This window comes from Frieseomelitta varia, unplaced genomic scaffold, assembly GCF_011392965.1.
Source record: "Frieseomelitta varia isolate USP_RPSP 00005682 unplaced genomic scaffold, Fvar_1.2 scaffold_218, whole genome shotgun sequence".
Taxonomy (NCBI): domain Eukaryota; kingdom Metazoa; phylum Arthropoda; class Insecta; order Hymenoptera; family Apidae; genus Frieseomelitta; species Frieseomelitta varia.
In genome coordinates, this window is record NW_025109944.1 from 194,989 (window position 1) to 202,291 (window position 7,303).

A 7,303-nucleotide genomic window follows, 5' to 3' on the forward strand; every position below is an offset into this window, starting at 1 on the left:
TAAGTAAATAGTTCTAATTACAGAAATCTAAAAGTGAATTTTTAATACTGGATCTTTTGATAGCAATTTATATACTGTAATATCCATTTTGAATTTCTGAGTAAGCAAACCAATTACTATTGATTGTAAGGTACTGTCTGGTGGCATGAACTAAATATTAATTTATTTCTTACGATTGTTTGTGAAATTTTACACACTTGACAATTGGAGTTCTTTTCATTTGTTAAATATCAAATAATAATGTACGATTAGTACTTTTATTTTGAATACTGCATAGGAGTCGAAAGTACGAACAAAGAGCAACAAGTGGAAACAGCTGAAGGGGGAGAGATGCCGTAAACACAAAATTATAAAAATTTTATTATAAATCTAGAGTGCAATTATAAAAACTTTATTATAAATCCAGAGTGCAATAAAAACTAACAGGGAAAGAAATTGTAGAAAAATCCCACCTTTCAAGAAGAAACGACCCCAAAAAAAAAAAAAAAAAGGAAAAACACTGGAAATTCAGTATGCGACTAAAAAGTCGCAAGTGCATAAAAAAGAGAGAGTGGAGCGGAGTTGAAACGACCGGTACGAGAATTTCACTCCTCGTCGTGAGGACAGGTCGCTGCCGAAAAAAAAGCGAACGACGGCTGAGCATGGACAGCGTCCGGTACGCGATATGTAACTGCCGTACCGGTACAAGAACATAACGAGCGGACTTCGAGGACGGTACAAATATGACACGAGGCCGGTAGTCGAACGCGGCGCGATTCCAGCGTAACGCGAACGAGCAACACGACGACGAAGTCGCGACACGGGCACGACCGGTGCCACGCGTGTTCGTTGCGGCTCGCAGAAAAAGAATCGCGTTACCACCACCGCGGGGACAAAACGTTCCTGTGATAACGTAATGACAGCTGTCTTAAACGTGGCGGCAACGTAAATGGACTCACGCCCACGTTCCCACGAGCTTCCATCAAACTCGCAATTAACTCGCCGGGAGTCTCGCGTGAGCCGAATCATTCTATTTAACCTGAGAGCTGGCGGGCGCGTTGCCATTTTTCTTTCTTCTCTCTCCTCTTTTTCTTTCAATTTTTTCTTTTCTTTTTTTCTGTTCTGTTCTGTTCTGTTCTGTTTGACGAAAAACGCTCGCGGTCACGCGAGACCGCCGTACTATCGTGCGCCGTATCGCGATTCATTTCGAAAAACACGCCTGTCAACGATCTAATTGGCAGAGCGGCGGAAGTGCCCGATTTGCCACTTGTTGCGCGTGGGACATTTCGAATTTCAGAGGATTCGTCTGAGAAGGAACGCTTGATACTTCCAATTTGGGAGAGATTTGATATTTCCAAGAGTTACGGATTTATTAGACGGAAAAGGACTATTGGTATTACACGACGAAATCGATTCCGATCGATCTATCGCTCTATGTGCCATTTTGATTAATAGTATTGAATTAATTGAATCACGATGATAATTATCTTTTTTAATAATTCAACGTAACGTTTTTTTTCTTTTTTAAATTCTTATACTACTATCGTTTAGAATGACTTTTGAAAACTATTTATTGCTCGTGTTGTCGATTAATATGGACGAATTAATTAAATCACGATATTGTTTTATTTTTATTCATTCAATATAATATTATAATATTATATTGTTTATAAAAGTATTTAACTATGATATAATAACAATGACTATGACGACGATGTAATTTTAATCACAGTCTTTTTTTTATAATTCGAACTAAAATAAAATACATCCGGCAAACATATTTAATATCCGAAATTTGAATCTTTCTAATCTCTTTCCATCGGGAAAATTCCTTGAAATCACTTTGCTTTACATTTCTATTATTGAATTAATTGAATCACGATGATAATTATCTTTAATAATTCAACGTAACGTTGAATTCTTATACTACTATCGTTTAGAATGACTTTTGAAAACTATTTATTGCTCGTGTCGTCGATTAATATGGACGAATTAATTAAATCACGATATTTTATTTTTATTCATTCAATATAATATTATATTGTTTATAAAAGTATTTAACTATGACACAATATCAATAACGACGACGACGATGTAATTTTAATCAGTCTTTTTTTATAATTCGAACTAAAATAAAATACATCCGGCAAACATATTTAATATCCGAAATTTGAATCTTTCTAATCTCTTTCCATCGGAAAAATTCCTTGAAATCACTTTGCACCGTTACATTTCTATTATTGAATTAATTGAATTACGATGATAATTATCTTTTTTAATAATTCAACGTAACGTTGAATTCTTATACTACTATCGTTTAGAATGACTTTTGAAAACTATTTATTGCTCGTGTCGTTGATTAATATGGACGAATTAATTAAATCACGTTGATTAATATCCGAAATTTGAATCTTTCTAATCTCTTTCCTTGATATCACTCTGCTCCGTTACAATTCTATTTCCAACGTTAATAATTTCATCAATGTTGGACTTTTTGTGTTTCTTTTTCTTCTTCTTTTTTCGTCTCTATCTGTACGTGTAGTTCTTTCTTTCCAATTTCACGGGAAGGGATTCCTGCGGTTCCACGAGGAACCGCGGAGGAAAAAGCACAGACAAGTTATACCGGGCTTGTACGACGAGCTTTTTCACACTTTTCTCCATCGTGGCATGGCGGCAAGAAACGCGCTTCCTGGGGAAAGATATCACGCCGCAAAGGCACGAGCGATCGTGTCCGAGATGACTTTTTCGCCGCCGGAGTTTCATAACTTCTACATACAATTTCGTAACACGTTCGCGGGCAGAAGGCGAGGATAGAACAAGAAATGTTGATCGCGCGATGATGAGAGCTGGAACATTCTTAATCTACCGCCAACTTGAGTTAAACCTGCAATTAGATTCAGAGTTTTTTTTTTTTTTTTAATTTAATTCGAACTGTCCATCGCCGATCTCTTATCCGGAGAAGAAACGCAGAAATAAAATCAAGAAAATCAAGATGTTTGACGCTGAGGTAAATTACTGTAATCTTCAACCAGAGATTCGCTGTTTGAGGATTAATAGACAAGACAGGCAAAGCTCGATTGCTTCTCTGCCGAGAGTTAACGCGATTTTCCACCAAGTTCAGCGCGGTTGGCTGCTGTACCCTGTACGAGTCTCTGTTTCGTCCAGAATTACGTATCAACGAATACTCCGTACGGTTGCGTGACACGGTCGAGATGAGATCGGGGTGAGATCACTTCTCTGAAATCCATCGTTTCGAAACTGCGCGTGAATCAGCCGGGAAGCACGCGTTATGAGGCTACCTGTCGATTGAAAGCAACTCGCCTGCATCTTCCTTGGAAATCAACAAGAAACAGACGCAGAGGAAAACAACTATCAGTCACTTCTAGATACCAAGCTCCTCTTATTTGAATTTTTATTCACTTCGCGTGATATCTCAATTTCTTTCAGTATCTCTAATCAGACGGTCTCTTCTTTTTTTTCAACGTCTTTTGATATTTACTATTTGATAATTTTTTTATTTAATCTTTATTAAATATTTAATAATTTTTATATGTTTAATAATTTTTTATTTAATTTTATTAAATATTTAATAATTTTTATTTAACTTTATTATATATTTAATAATTTTCTATTTAATATTTATTTAATTTTATTAAATATTTAATAGTTTTTATTTAACTTTATTATATATTTAATAATTTTCTACCTAATATTTATTTACTTTTACTATATTACTATAATACTATTTTTATTTATTATAATTTTTTATTTAACTTTTATTTAATTTCATTATATATTTAATGATTTCTCATTTAATTTTCATTTAATATTTTTCGGATAAGAATGATATTGTTTTGAGACGGTAAGTCAGTTATTATTTGACATTTTTAAATGTGAATTAATTTTTATCACTTCGATATCGCAGATTCTTTTATCTTTTTTTTATTCACATTATTTTATTAAACTACATATATCATTAAACTCCTGAACAAATGCAACACATGGCAGTTATATTACAAATCGCTGATTTGCATTAGAAACGACACGGATTCACAGTTTTGTATTTTACTAAAATCATTTACAGAAATTCGAGCAGTAATTACCAACGAAGAGTAACATAAAGTGCCAAAAGATCGAATGACGATCAAACAGTAATTTAGCCGAAGTCGAACTGAATGCCAGTAAACCACAAAGATATCCAGAAAATGAAATACTGTCGTCAAGCGTGGCAAGAAACGTGCAATTTTTTTTTCACTCGTTTCCCGTAAAAGTCAGCACAAACGGCTCGCTACGCAGCGAGCAATTACTATCCCCCAGTTTTCCCGGTCTGGCCAAGCCAGCCGCGAATAAGTAATCGCTTATTCCCTTTGTTACACTTCGTAATTACGTTTAATTAGTTTCATTAGGCGGCGTGTGCAATTCAAATGCTACGCAGCAGGCTAATACCATCAGCCGTTCGAAAAAGTTTCAATTAAAACCCGGGAATAAAGATTTCCCGGGCCTCTCCTGGCCACGTACTAGCTCGCTCGCACGCTTCGTCATTATTTTCATCGGAACGATCGTGTTTCTTGCCCGTTCGTCGACGTTAATACGCATTTTCATTGTCGATCACGTATACCAGGTGCGAACAAAAGACTTTCGTGGAACACACCTCTGTCAGCTTTTATCTTTGCACTTTAGTCTGTGACATTTTCGATACTTTGCATGTCACTGGAAATTCGCGCGATCGTTTTCAGAAAATTATTGAATTTCCGACTGATTATGAATTTATGATAGTTGTATTAAGTTAAAATTAATATAATTTAATTAAAAATAAAATATAATATAATTTAATATAATATAATTATAAAATAATTAAAATTAATAATTTTGTTTTATATTATTATAGTATTAAAATTAATATAATAAAATTATTGAATATTCGACTGATTATGAATTTATTATAGTTATATTAAGTTAAAATTAATACAATATAATATAATATAATATAATATAATATAATATAACATTATAATTTAATATAACATAATTAAAATTAATAATTTTATAATATTATTATATTATTAAAATTAATATAATAAAATTATCGAATATCCGACTGATTATGAATTTATGATAGTTACATTAAGTTAAAATTAATATAATATAATTATAAAATAATTGAAATTAATAATTTTATTATTTTATTATATTATTAAAATTAATACAATAAAATTATTGAATTTCCGACTGATTATGAATTTATGATAGTTATATTAAGTTATAATTAATATAATATAATTATAATATAATTTAATATAATATAATTATAACAAGCCTGTCAGAAATTTATTTAAAGTAAAATCCACAGTCAATTATTTGTCAACGTTCCGTCAACTCATTTGTTTCGTCTGTAAAAAGAAATTAATTACCATCGCGCTCGTGTTTTGGAATTAATTGCAACGATTTTATAATACCAGTTTCTTTTGTATGTATCAATCTTGGCAGAATTTCATATATACATATAATTAATTAAGAAATTTAATCATTATCGGATGCTATTATGCTGCACAAAGTTTGTACGACTGTCGAGACAATGCGCCACGTCACGTGCTCGTCAGAATTTGAACATTAGAGAAAGAAAAAATAAGGAAGCGAAGCTCTGCGACGAACAACTTGCTCTGCTGATCAATTGCCAAAAATTGTTTCGCTAATTTTACTCGAATAAAATGTTTCTTCAATTCTTTTCACTCTTCCGTGATTGTCCAAAATTAATATTATGCAAGAGAACGTTCCCTTTTTTACTTCTAAATGCATGCATCGATTATCAACAATCTACGAGGGAAACAGAACACTAATCAATAAACGACAATTATCAACAAGGAACGAGGGAAACAGAACACTAATCAATAAACGACGAATTTTTTTCAATAAATCGCGAGTCTCTTTATCGATGCGAAAAAAAAAATAAAAATAAAAAAAGGGATGAAACGTCTTTAATAAATCAGAATTTCTCGTGGAAAGATCGTTGAGAGAGTCAGCGAATAAGAAAGAGAAAGAGAGAAAGAAAGAGAGAGAGAGTCAAAGAGTTTTCAGTGAAAGAAGAAATGCTCTGATTTAAACGAGTTTCAACGAAAATAATTAATACGTTTCCATGAAGAGAAACGGTCGTGCATCCATTAACGCGATCCAGAAAGGTGTTTCCGCGAACGCAGCGAGCAATCAGAGGGACGAAACCGCTCGTTTCTCGCACAAGATCGATCGACTGTCCCGTTTTTACGCGTTCGTCGCGTCGTAATGAGTGCCGTTCCTGTAATGGCTCGTTGCATTAACGTCTTTGCCCGACTTTGCCCCGGTTACCTTTCTCGAAGGACGTTTCAGCTTCCCGAAGATTTACGGATATCGGCTGGTTCGACGTCAGTGATTCTCGTGGATCTCTGGCGAACAGTGGAATTTTATTTTTTTATTTGTTTCAGCTCAACTTTCACCTCGCATGAAGGGAAGAAGCTCTGTCCAATAAATTTTTATTGAAAATTATACCAGTTCCTTTTTCCTTTGGTTACCCAACGTAACTAATTCTTATCACGACGAGAGTAAAGTACAAAATAAAATCGAACGTTGGGAATTGTTAGTGATCTAAAATATAATCATCTGTGACCTAACACGACACTGCTGAGAAACAAGATCGTTTTAATACTCACTTGTTGCCTTTCGTCCTGTATCTCGATTCTGAAACAAAAATTAAGAGACGTTTGATCCACGACTTTTTCTCTGTTTGTTGATTTGTTAAGTATTAAGTGTGCAAGCAAGTTCTCGAAAGTGCTGTAAGGTACAAAAGTTTCAAGTGCAAGCTTGAGTTCATGATGAAAAACGACAGTCATCTTTAAAGTTTAATAAATCATCTTCTCTTAAGAACAATATATGTTAAGAATGTGATTTAAATACTTACTATAATATATAAGTTAAGAATGTAATTATAATATATAAGTTAATAATGTAATATATATCACTAATACATAAGTTAAGAATATAATTTAAATACTTATATATTTAAGAATATAATTTAAATACTTATATATTTAAGAATATAATTTAAATACTTATACATTTAAGAATATAATTTAAATACTTATTATACATTTAAGAATATAATTTAAATATTTATACACTTAAGAATATAATTTAAATAATTATTTTTATATTAATATTTAATTTAATTTAAACACTTATACTTAGAATATTTGTACTTTTGACTTTTATGTACAATCAGTCACAAAAGTTTACCATTTGTCAAATTTAAAATATTTAAAATGGAAAGATAAAAGGAGATCTCACGGATCACAAT

The 7,303-nt window shown here is 32.4% G+C and overlaps 1 protein-coding gene across 1 annotated transcript in view; it reads right to left on the reverse strand.

The window, feature by feature from the left end:
* LOC122527450 overlaps positions 1 to 6,690 on the reverse strand; it is a 69,808-nt gene extending 63,118 nt beyond the window's left edge. The window contains exon 1 of the mRNA XM_043651658.1: positions 6,660 to 6,690. The gene's annotated coding sequence lies outside the window, so the exon portion shown is untranslated. The remainder of the gene's footprint in view (positions 1 to 6,659) is intronic.
* Positions 6,691 to 7,303: the final 613 nt, after the last annotated feature.